Raw genomic sequence first — 12,883 nt, forward strand, 5'->3', positions numbered from 1 at the left:
TACCCCAACTTTTGGTTTCCATTTGAATGAAGACAAAATTCCATCTATTCACTTTCAGTTTATGTGTGCCTTTGCATCTGAAGTGAGTCTCTTATAGGCAGCATATAGATATACCTTTTTTCTAAAAATTCATTCAGTCACTATGTCTTGATTGTAGCATTCTATCCATGTACATTTAAAGTAATTACTGATAGCTATGTATTTATCGCCATTTTGTTGTTTGCTGGCTGTTTTATAGTTTCTCTTGTTTTTTTCTCCTTGTGTTTTGATAAGTTTCTGTATTATTATGCTTAGATTTTTTTTCTCACTATCCTTTGTATATTTAATGTAGGTTTTTGCTTTGTGGTTGCCATGAACGTTACTTACAACAATGTGTGTCTATATAAACTTATATTTTAAATTGATATCAAGTTAAGTTTCAACATATTTAAAAAATTATATTTTTAACACCCCTCTGTGTTTTATGTTTGTGATATCACATTTCACATGTTTTATATACTCCTTAACTAATTATTATTTTTTCTCTCTTTCACTTCTTTAATACTCTATCACATCATACTATATTTAATATAAACAACTGTTTTAGTGCAGTGTCCCCATATTTCTCATTTAACTCTAGCTCTTTGCAGATTATCCTTATGTTACTCCCAAGATAGGGTTCCTATTTTTAAGGGCTTGATCCTTGTTAATTCATATTTTACTACATTATATTTCTTATACTCGAAGTTTTTTTTTTTTTAATTCCTTGTGTCCTTAAGGGTCCTTATAGAACCTTTACCTTATGTTTACCATTTTGTTTAATTTATTTTTTTAATTTACAACTAAGTTAGTTAGCATATAGTGCAACAATGATTTCAGGAGTAGATTTCTTAATGCCCCTTACACATTTAGCCCATCCCCTCCCACAACCCTCCAGTAACCCTCTGTTTGTTCTCCATATTTAAGAGTCTCTTATGTTTTGTCCCCCTCCCTGTTTTGATACTCTTTTTGCTTCCCTTCTCTTGTGTTCATATGTTTTGTATCTTAAAGTCCTCATATGAGTAAAGTCATATGATATTTGTCTTTCTCTAATTTCACTTAGCATAATACTCTCTAATTCCATCTATGTAGTTGCAGATGGCAAGATTTCAATCTTTTTGATTGCTGAGTAATACTCCATTGTGTGTGTGTGTGTGTGTGTGTGTGTGTGTGTGTGTGTATACCACGTCTTCTTTATCCATTCATCCATCGATGGACATTTTTGGCTCTTTCCATACTTTGGCTATTGTTCATAGTGCTACTATAAACATTAGTGTATGTGTCCCTTTGAAACAGCATACCTGTATCCTTTGGATAAATACCTGGTAGTGTAATTGCTGGGTCATAGGGTGGTTCTATTTTTAATTTTTTGAGGAACCTCCATACTGTTTTCCAGAGTGGCTGCACCCCCAGTTTGCATTCCCACCAGCAGTGTAAAAGAGATCCTCTTTCTCCTCAGCCTCGCCAACATCTGTTGTTGCCTGAGTTGTTAATGTTAGCCATTCTGATAGGTGTGAGGTTATATCTCATTGTAGTTTTGATTTGTACTTGCCTGATGATGAGTTATATTGAGCATTTTTTCATGGGTCGGTTGGCCATCTGGATGTCTTCTTTGGAGAAGTGTCTATTCATGTCTTTTGCCCATTTCTTCACTAGATTATTTGTTTTTTGGGTGTTAAGTTTGATAAGTTCTTTATAGATTTTGGATACTAACCCTTTATTTGATATGATGTTTGCAAATATCTTTTCCCATTCTGCCGGTTGCCTTTTAATTTTGCTGATTGTTTCCTTTTCTGTGCAGAAGCTTTTTATTTTGATGAGGTCCCAATAGTTCATTTTTGCTTTTGTTTCCCTTGCCTCCAGAGACGTATTGAGTAAGAAGTTGCTGTGGCCGAGGTCAAAGAGGTTTTTGCCTGGTTTCTCCTCGAGGATTTTGATGGCTTCCTGTCTTACATTTAGGTCTTTCATCCATTTTGAGTTTATTTTTGTGTATGGTGTAAGAAAGTGGTCCAGGGTCATTTTTCTGCATGTCGCTGTCCATTTTCCCAGCACCACTTGCTGAAGAGACTGTCTTTATTCCAATGGATATTATTTCCTTCTTTATTCTGTTCCATTGATCTGAGTATCTGTTTTTGTGCCATTAACTAATTATTGTAGTTGTAGTTATTTTTGTTACTTTTGTCTTTGGATCTTCATACCAGCTTTGCAAGTGATTAATCCTCTACCCTTACTTTATGTTTACGAAATAGTGAGATTTAATAATGAGATTTTTACCTTCATGTTTTCTTGTTACTTGTTACTTGCCCTTCCTTTTCAGTTTAAAGAAAGAAATCCCTTTAATATTTCTTATAAGGCAGATTTAGTTGTGGTAAACTTTTTTAGCTTTTGCTTATCTGGAAAACTCTTTATCTTTCCTTCAATTTTGAATAATAACTTTGCTGTGTAGAGTATTCTCGGTTTGAATTTTTTTACCTTTTAGCATTTTGAATATGTCGTTCTCTTCCCTATGGCCTGCCTAGTTTCTGCTGAGAAATCTGTTGGTAGTCTTATTGATTTCTTCCCCTGTATATAACTTTTTTTTTCCTCTTGCTGCTTTTAGGATTCTCTAAGTTGATATTTTAGTCATGATGTGTCTTGGTGTAGGTCTCTTTGGGCTCATCTAATTTCAAACTCTCTGAGTTTCCTCTATCTGAATGTCTATTTTTTCCCCAAGGTTAGGGAGTTTTTCAACCATAATTTCTTTAAATATGTTTTTTTGTCCATTTTTCTTCCTTTTTTCCATTTGAGACCCCTATAATGAGAATGTTTGTTTGCTTTTGTCCTACAGTCCCTTAAACATATGTTCACTTTTCAAGATTCATTTTTTTCTCCTTTCTACTCTGTTTGAATGAGTTCCACTTCCCTTTTAGATGACTGATTCTTTCTTCTGCTTCATCTGGTCTTTTTTTGAACCCTTCTACTGTATTTTTCATTTCAATTACGGTATTCTTTAGCTCTGTGACTTCTGTTTGGCACTTTCTTGTATTTTCTATCTCTTTGTTGAAGTTCTCAACTGTATTTATCCATTCTTTTTATGAGTTCAGTAAACATCTTTAGGACTATTACTTTGAACTCTGTATCGTGTACATTATTTCCCTCTGTTTTATTAAGATTTTTTCTGGGGTTTTGTTTTCTTCTTTCATTTGGAACATATTCTTACATTTCCCCATTTTGCTTGATTCTCTGTGTTTTGTTTCTATGGATTAGGTGAAAGCTCTCTTTCCCAGTCTTGAAGGAGTGGCTTTGTACAGGAGATGAGCGATAACATTGAACCTTGCTGTAGTTCTTGGTTGTCTTTTGAACCTTTGTGATTGTCTAAGCAGCATGATTTATTATTGATAGGTCCCAGTTGTTGAGGATATGCTAAAACCTGTGTTCCAGAGGGAGGTTTCTCAGTCAGCACCTAGTTTCAAGCTAATTGGAAGCTAGTCCATCAGGCAGAAGCTTTTGAAGTATGCAAATATATAGTCCTGTGGTTCTGCAATTGTAAACCCTTCTGGTCTCCTGACCAGGTGATCTGCAGGTATTTCCTTGGCAACAGTTGCAAAAAGCAGGGATTGATTGATTGATTGATTGATCTATCTATCTATCTATCTAGAGGAAGAGAGAGCGTGAGTGGGGAGAGGAGCAGAAGGAGAGGGAGAGAATCTCAGGCAGCTCCACACTCAGCACAGAGCCTGACATGGGGCTTGATCCTACAACCTTGGGATCATGGTCCAAGCCAAAATCAAGAGTCAGACACTCAACTGGCTGAGTCACCCAGGCATCCCCAAAAGCAGGGTTTTAGACAAGTATATGAACTCCTTTCTGGGAGGTACTGGTGACCTGAAGGAAGGCCATGAGGGAGTGCAAAGATACATCCTCTGATCTTTGTTCCCTGTGAGTACCTCTGTAACCTGTGGATACATGGTAAACCTGAGGCTTGCCCCTCAGGCTGAAGCTTACACACAAAGTGAATAGGCCTTTTTTCACAGGAAGACTGTTAATATGTTTCAGTCTGCCCTCTATGCAGTGCCCTAAGAGTGGTAATCTACCAAGAACTGTCTCTTTGATTGTTTCAGATCTGTTTGGCTCAGAAATATAATCCTCCTGGCAACTAGAGTGTGGTACTCTTGGGGCATCTCCTGTGTGAGCTATGCACATGGAGTGGCTTTGGTGTGGCAATAGTAGTGGAGCAGGAGTGGAACATGCCCACTCATTCTAGGAGGTTAGAGGGAGAGTGCAGTATGGTTCCTGCCCGTGTTGGCACCAACAAGGTGGAGGAAAACTCAAGATGGCACCTGCCAGTTCTTCCATCTCTGTTGCCAGTCACAACAGGCTTCTCCCCTTCCAGCAGATACTTTTATATTTTTTATGTTTATTTACTTTTTGATATAGAGAGACAGAGTATGAGAAGGAGAGGGGCAGAGAGAGAGAGGGAGACACAGAATCTGAAGCAGGGTCCAGACTCTGAGCTGTCAGTACAGAGCCTGATGTGGGGCTTTAACCCACAAACTGTGAGATCACGAATGACCTGAGCCGAAGCTGATGCTTAACTGACTGAGCCACCCAGGCACCCCCAGCAGATACTTTTAGTTTAACAAATTAATCTTATTCACATACGATTTAGGTGCTTTCAAACTGCTTTTTTTTGCTGGTTCCTAGGGCAAGTGAGTCTGTGCATATACCCTTTAAGAGTGTAATCTTCATTTCTTACAGCCCTGTGGTTCTCCTGGATGTAGCCTCATTGATTTCGAAAGCCAGACATTTCTGGGGCTTGTCTCTCTGGTACTGGTTGCAAGGGTTGGGGTGCCTGATGTGGGGCACAAATCCCCTGATCCTCAGAGAGAAGGTCTGTGTTCACGAGATCCTGCCTGATTGTGGCACTTGTTGGTGGAGTTTTCGTAAGACCAGATCTTTGTCCTTCATATATGTTTCTGTGTGACCCTTTTAAAATTCTTTGTTGCGGAAGAGCTGTTCAGCTAATTTTTAGGTCTTTTTCAGAGGGAATTGTTCCATATATGGCTGTAGATTTGTTGTGTCCCTTGGGGGAGGTATTTTCAGTTTTTTCTTAACGCCACTATGGTGAACTGCCTCTTAACTATTACATTTTTTATTTAAGGCCATTAGTGGTATTCCTAACATCACCCAGATTTTACATAAAGGTAGTTTCCAGGGATGCCTGGATGGCTCAGTCAGTTAAGCTTTGAACTCTTTAAAAAAAATTTTTTTTTAATGTTTATTTATTTTTGAGACAGAGAGAGACAGAGAATGAGCACAGGAGGGTAGAGAGAGAGAGGGAGACACAGAATCCGAAGCAGGCCCCAGGCTCCAAGCTGTCAGCACAGAGCCTGACGCGGGGCTCGAACCCATGAGCCATGAGATCATGACCTGAGCCAAAGTCAGATGCTCAACCGACTGAGCCACCCAGGTGCCCCTAAACTTCAGACTCTTGATTTAGGCTCAGGTCATAAGGCCCCACGTTGGCTCTGTGCTGGGCATGGAGCCTGCTTAAGATTCTGTCTCTCTCAGTCTCTCTCTCTTTCTCCCCTCCTCTCTCCCTCTCCAGTTCATGCGCTCTTTCTCTCTCAAAAACAACAACAGCAACAACAACAAAAACCCCCCAAAGCCCCCAAAAAACAAAAAAAATCCAACCCAAAACAACATAGTTTCTAGTAAGTTTTATTGTTGATACCCATTTAATTCCTTTACCTGATAGCATTAAAATAATTTAAAACCAGAGTTAGAAAAACACACACATAAACACACACACACACACACATCATAGGGAATTTTCATTCTTCAGCAACATATGAACATATTTTGAGACTGTATTGGAGAAAATGACTCTTTTATTGCCTGGGTTGTTTTAGGAGATAAGAGAGAACAGAATGTTGGTTGGCTAGTCTAAGTAGCAAATCAGCTATGGTTTAAAAATCTGTTCTGAAAAACTGATATATGATGACTCTTCTCCTTAAGAAAAATGCATGTAAACACAGAACTTTACATTCAATTTTGATTTAGTCAAAATCAGACCTCCTCATTTTACAGGTAGTAAATACGTACAGGGAGAAAATAAACTACATGATTAAGTACAGTTAAGTTCTGGCTTATACTGTCTTCTGATCTCTTAGTCAAGGCCTTCCATGATCGTTGTAGAATAGCTAAGCTAAGCAAGAAAAGGGCAAAGAGGAGTAAATAGAAATGAAGTGGACAGACATAAAAGAGATGCAAACAGGAGCAAAGAACTATTTAACAATTATTTGACTAAGTGAATGTTAAAAAGAGGAAGCCATACGCAAGTGACAGTTTGACCAATAAAATAATTTTTTTCTCACTTGAAGATAAGAGCCAATATTTCCAACATTGGGCAAGTTCTATCATTATTATAGTTGAAACTAGTAGACTTTTAACATATTTATACAGATAAAATTTAGAACTGAAATGTACAAGGGGACTTTATCTGTGTCTGTAGAACTTGAAGGTTAATATATGTGGGTTGAATCATGCCAAGTGATATATGTATGTAGCACTTATTATAAAAACACAACAATTTTATTTCTTTAAAGATTCAAAATAAGAAATAGTCCCGCTAAAAGCAACAATAAAAAAAAAATCACATAAAATACTCACTGTGTCTGTTGCATACAGCGTTGGGTCTTCTCATTAGCCATTGTGAAAATATAAAATCTGTTTATTTTCTTGACTTCAGAAAGTTCTGCTTTGTGGATAGCTAAGGTAAATGGATTCCTTTGTCTTGAACCATGTAGTAACTTAATGAAGTCATTTATTTCCATGCCAGGCTCCCAGTTGTCTCTGCAATTTACCTTTGTTAGAAACTTTTCAATTTTATTTGCTGCACTAAAATTTTCTGGTATCATAATGAACAGTCAATATGTACCTCCCAACAGCTGATTTATTTTTCTCAACTGAAAGATAGTGGACAGTGCCTTGATTTTTCCTAGACCATCCCATCCTGTTCTTGGAAATTTGTAGATGCTGGTCTATTCTAGTGTTCTATCCTTAAAACTCTGGATTTTTCCTTGGGTGAAGCTTGAACTTCTTTTTTTTTTTAAGTTTTTAAAAAAATTTATTTATTTTGAGAGAGAGAGAGTGACCATGTACAAGTGGAAGAGGGGCAGTGAGAGGGGCAGGGGTAGAGAGAGAATCCCAAGCAGGCTCTGTGCTGTCAGTGGAGAGTCAGACATGGGACTCGATCCCACAAACTGTGAGATCATGACTTGAATCAAGATCAAGAATTGGACGCTTAACCGACTAAGCCACCCAGGCGCCCCTTGAACTCATTTTTTCTGACTTTCATTAAATTTTTGTAAGCACTAACAATTGAAGATTAATAAAAGGTCTCCATCATAGACCATATTTTGTTTGCAACCAATTGGAGGACAGACAAAATGTCTTTGGAAGATAAGAGTAAAACATCTAAAACAGTTTTATATAGCAATAGTTTGAAGAAGGGAACAAAACCTGGTAAGGCAGATTTACCTTGTCTTATCAAAGGAAGGCAAATCTAATTTCAACACATCATCCAACAATATTAGATATTTGCATGCCAGAGTTATTAAAGAAATCTGATGTTCAGCCACTAGCCTAGATCAAGTTCATGGACAACTGTTTTTATTTTCTTTCTTTCTTTTTTCCCCCCTTTAATGGCATTACTGGTTCTATATCCAACTTCTACGAACACATCACTGGTCTTGAGGAAGCCTCATGAGAAATGTCTTTGACAAGAACAGTGTTTTAAAAATTGTGCTAATTTGAGTATAGATTATAAGAACACTTCAGCTCTGGGAACAGTTCTCTCTATTCCAGACGCTGGAATAGATTTGCCCGTGACATAATCCCCGTTATTTCTTTTGGGAACAAGTTCATGGCTGAAACTTAGGGAGATCCAGGACTGCAAAGTTCAAGTCAGGGCACCATGACAGTAGAGGTGGCTAGGGTTGGGAGTGAAAGCAGAGCTCCAGCACAACATACTACTCTTCATAAGGGCTTCCCCCATATATCTAAATAATGTAATCTAAGAAGTAATAACTCTTTCCTGGAGTTTCCAGGTATCTATTAGGGAGAGGAATGGGAGGATTTAGGTTCTCTTGATTACTTTTGCCTTTTTCATTTGCTATTCTAAAGGACAGAATGGTGTGTCACTGGCTTCTCAGAATGAGTTGAAATACATTTACAAAGGCTTTGTGGTCTTGACTATGTAGTGACCCAATAGGATTTTTATAACTAATAAAGCTTTTTAGAATTAATACAACCAATGCAGTTTTATTCAAATTTACTCTGTTTTCAGAGGTGTGTCTCATAAAGGAAAGATAAGGAAGCATGTTTGCTAATTTATATAGAAATACAAGGAAAAATTAATCTCTTGAAACTAACATTAAAGTGCTAGTTAGGAAGAAGTAATTCATTCACATTTATTTATTCATTTATTCATCCATTTTCTCCTTGAAGTAGCAAAGCTCTCTCAACTCCTTCTGATGTATTGGTAATCATATGATCATATGTGTTGAAGATGCAACTGTAAGTGATGAATAAGTAGCACAAATTGTTAAGTGCTTTAGGAGTTCACCTCACTTTGAGCTATGAAATAAGGGGTATACAGAGAATGAGGGAATGAATATATGAAAGGTAGTGTTGTTATAGTGAACAGTTATGGTGTCATTATATTTTTACTTGATTTTTTTTCCTTCTCAGTTCGTTGCTCTAGATGAGCATACATAAAGGAACAGCATAGAGAGCTAAATTAAAAAAATGTGTAAGAAGCTTTAAACTAGTCTGTTTCTGCCATGGAATAGATATATCATGTATAATGGATTTATTATGCTTTAAAGAATCTGGTTGACTTTGCAAGAGGGTGGAAATAGCAGTTGTCACATCTCCACTCCCCTCTCAACTCTTTCCCTTTTTTGAATAAATGGAGCTGTTTGTTTTTGCTCATCTGTTAGAATTTAACAACTAAGAATAAGCTGGAACATCAGCAGTTTTGCCCTGGCAAAGGGCATTCTGTGAGTGACCCTGCTGACAAACTTGTATTGTCCTAACGGTAGCACAGCTTGCATTTGTCACAGGTGAATGAGCTCAATTAGCAAGAGAGAGACAGTGTTTCAATCATTAAAAAAAAAACAAACAAAGAAGAAAGCATTTTTTTCCTTAGGAGTTCTGAAAGTGAGGTGACATTGTAAGCATATAATTTTGGGGGGGGTGGTGGTTTCAAAGAAAGCAACTAAAAGCAAGAAAACACATTATTTGGCATTGGCAAAGTGATTTGAAACAAAATTTCAGGGAAGAATTCTCAAATGACATTAATAGGGAGTCAGGTTTTTCATGGGTATTAATGTGTCTTATACCTCCTAAACTTACATGCTTCCTGTTCTGCTTATTAAAATCCTAGGAGAAATATTGGTCATTTGCTTATATAATGAAGAAGATAACCCCAGTTGTGCCTGAACTTATGCAATGTGGGAAGAGATGTTACTTCTTTGAGCTTGTGGGATAATATCTAGTCCAGTGGAAAAAGAAACCTTTTAGGTAGTATTGTGATGGGTTGAAAGTCTCAGCCTACCGCTAACTGGTTAGGTGAGCTATGTGGGCTTTGACTGTAGTGAGGAATATACATTCCCAAAGTGTTGTGAACGGAATTAAATAGAACTGTGGAAACAGCATGATAGACTCTTCAATATTAGAAAAGGGATAAATCGGCATTTACAATGAAAATCTGACTATATAGTTTCTCAAGAGGAGTTGAGTATTAAATTTAGTATTATATTATGAAGAGCAAGAAAAGGTCAGTGATCTAGAGACTAGTAGAGAGATAGATGAAAAGAAGAAAAACCTGAAACAAAACCAAAATGGAGTCTATGGTACCTCCTTCCGAGAAGCACTCAGATCTCCTTGTTTCTCTGCTGCCTCTAATTCATTTGTCCATTTATTAACTCAGTTAAATAACAAGGCTTCATTTAACTCCTCTTAAATGTCAGGAAACAGAATAGGTGTTAGTGATACAATCATGAGTAAGATACAGATCTATCCAAAGAAATGTCTATCTACTAGCAAATATAGATATTTAAACAAAGAATGCAGGTAATGTTAAGATAGGTTGGATTCCACAGGTAAGTAAAAGTACATCAGGAGCAGAAGAACAGGGTAGATAACTTTGCCTACATCTAAATGATGAATTCTATTGAACAACACCTGTTACTGCCTTCAGAGGAGGAGTTCTGAGTTGGGGACTGCAAAGAGCTTTAGGTGCTGCCCACAGGAGCCACAGTCCCTGATGTCAGCCCGCTGCATGGTTTTCAGGTGTCAGGTAAGGAAGACACAACTCACACAAACACTAGATGCAACAACACTTTACTGATAAAGAGAAGAGACAGAGCAAGATCAGTTTCAACTATGAGTGTCTGTCCCCATTGCCAGTGGGTCTAACTCACAGCTGATGCAAAGAGATGGTCTGCATATGTCTGTCTATACTGCAGGTGAAGGACTCCATTCTCTCCCCACAGATATGGCAGTGGGTACCACATGGTATTGTATGACACCCAGGCTTAAGCAGAGCAAAGAAATACACACCAGGTCTGGAATAGGGGAAGATATTTCCAAGCAAACAGACATATCCAACAGAGGCTGTGATGGCTCCTTATTTCTTTGCAAAAAAATGTTCTAGGCTCATGGCCACTCTTATGCACCTGTGCAAGGGGCAACAAGCTATATGCAACTGTGTTTCCCAGCAAGTAGACTTGAGTGATGGACAAAATGGAGAAGAGATGTTAGTAAAAGGACCAACACACACAAAGTTGTAGAAGAGTGAAATAGCGGAACATGTTTATTTGGGGATCTTTACATGGTGTTGTTTGTTTATTTCCCACATATAAAGTGTGCAGTTGTCTGAAAGATTACATCAAGAAAATAATGTCAGGGCGGAAGGACAAGAGAAATGTAAAGAATTTGGTCTTACACAGTTACTAACATTCAGCTGAATTTTTGGTTATCTGGTAGTCAAAACAAACAGGGCAGTATAATAAGTTTTGTGCCATCCACTGTCCTCCCAAGAGACAATTGCAGTTTTTTTCAGATGAGAAAATCCTTTGCTTAAGGAGAAGGGGATGTCTCTGTTTTGTTTATTTATTGATCTAATTATCAATTGATTGTTCATTGATTGGTTATTGATTTACTGCTTCTCTCAGTCTGATTGGTGGGAATGTGAATTATGTGGTCCCACTTCCTCTGACCAACCTAATCATATAATTTCTTCTAGGAGTTTGCTTTCTCAAACATGTAGGATATGAAATGGCTCATTAATACTGATAAATTATGTGTCAGAATCAGAAAATGACTCTTCAAGTGTCCATGCTATTCAGATCCCCAGACTCATCTTTCATGAAATTTAACTGCTCAACTCTTCTTCAATTTTGTGAATTCTCCACTGTGTGCTTCTAATAAGTACAGCACCCTCCAACTTCCTTAACTAGAATTAGTTTCACGTATTTTTAACAAAGTAACATGAACCTTCTGATTCTGTGACAAATGACTTTATTATGCATGACACAGAAACATCATGAGTATCCTATTTGTGTCAATTTACCTTGCCCCTCAAGTCCCAAAGAAGCAACATGATGATACCTAGTTAGATGCTACAGTCACAATTAGATGTATGTCACAGCTGAGTTACCCTGAGTATAGGAAACCTGAAACTTTTATGATAGGCAGCAAACAAACTTGCCTGTGCTCTGGAGAAAGACATTATCTTCTAAAGCTGTTTACTGCAGTCGTACCTGAGAAATATTGTAGATTAAGATCCAGACCACCATAATAAAGCAAGTATCACAATAAAGCCATCAAATGATTTTTTTTGTTTCCCGGTGCATATAAAAATTATGTTTATAGTACCTTGTAGTCTATTAAGTGTGTAAAGGCATTATATCGAAAAACCCCCTAAGTACATGCCCTAAATAAAAAATACTTTATTCATTAAAAAAATGCTAACACCATCTGAACTTTTAGTGAGCTGTCATCTTTTGCTGGTGGAGGGTCTTGCCTTGATGTCGATGGCTGCTGACTAATCAGGGTGGTGGTTGCTGCTGGTTGAGGTGGCTGTGGCAGTTTCTTAAGATAACAGTGAAGCTTGCCACACTGACTGAGGCTTCCTTTCACGAATGATTTCTCTGTAGCCTGTGATGCTGTTTGATAGCATTTTATACTCAGTAGAACTTATTTCAAAATTGGAGTCAATCCTCTCAAACACTGTCACTGCTTTATCAACTAAGTTTATGTAACATTCTAAATCCTTTGCTGTCATTTCGACAGTTTTCACAACATCTTCACCAGGAGTAGATTCCACCTCAGGAAAACACTTTCTTTGTTCAACCATAAGAAGCAACTCCTTGTCCATTAAAATTGTATCATGAAATTGCAGCCATTCAGTCACATCTTCAGGCTCCACTTCTAATTTTAATTCTCTTGCTGTTTCTAACATATCTGCCATGACTTCCTGCACTGAAGCATTGAACCCCTCCAGGTCATCTATGAGGGTTGAAATCAACTTTTTAAAAATTCCTGTTAATATTGATATTGTCACTTCTTCCAGTGAATCACAAATGTTCTTAAAGGCATCTGGAATGGTGAATCCTTTCCAGCAAGTTTTCAATGTACTTTGTCCAGATCCATCAGAGGAATCACTGTCCACGGCAGCTGTAGTCTTAAAGAATGTATTTCTTAAATAATAACTCTTGGGAGCCACAGTTACTCCTTGATCCATGGGCTGCAGAATGGATGTGTTAGCAGGCATGAAAACAACATAATTCTTGTTTTCCATCTCCATCAAAGCTCT

Source organism: Panthera tigris, chromosome C2 (assembly GCF_018350195.1).
Source record: "Panthera tigris isolate Pti1 chromosome C2, P.tigris_Pti1_mat1.1, whole genome shotgun sequence".
NCBI lineage: Eukaryota > Metazoa > Chordata > Mammalia > Carnivora > Felidae > Panthera > Panthera tigris.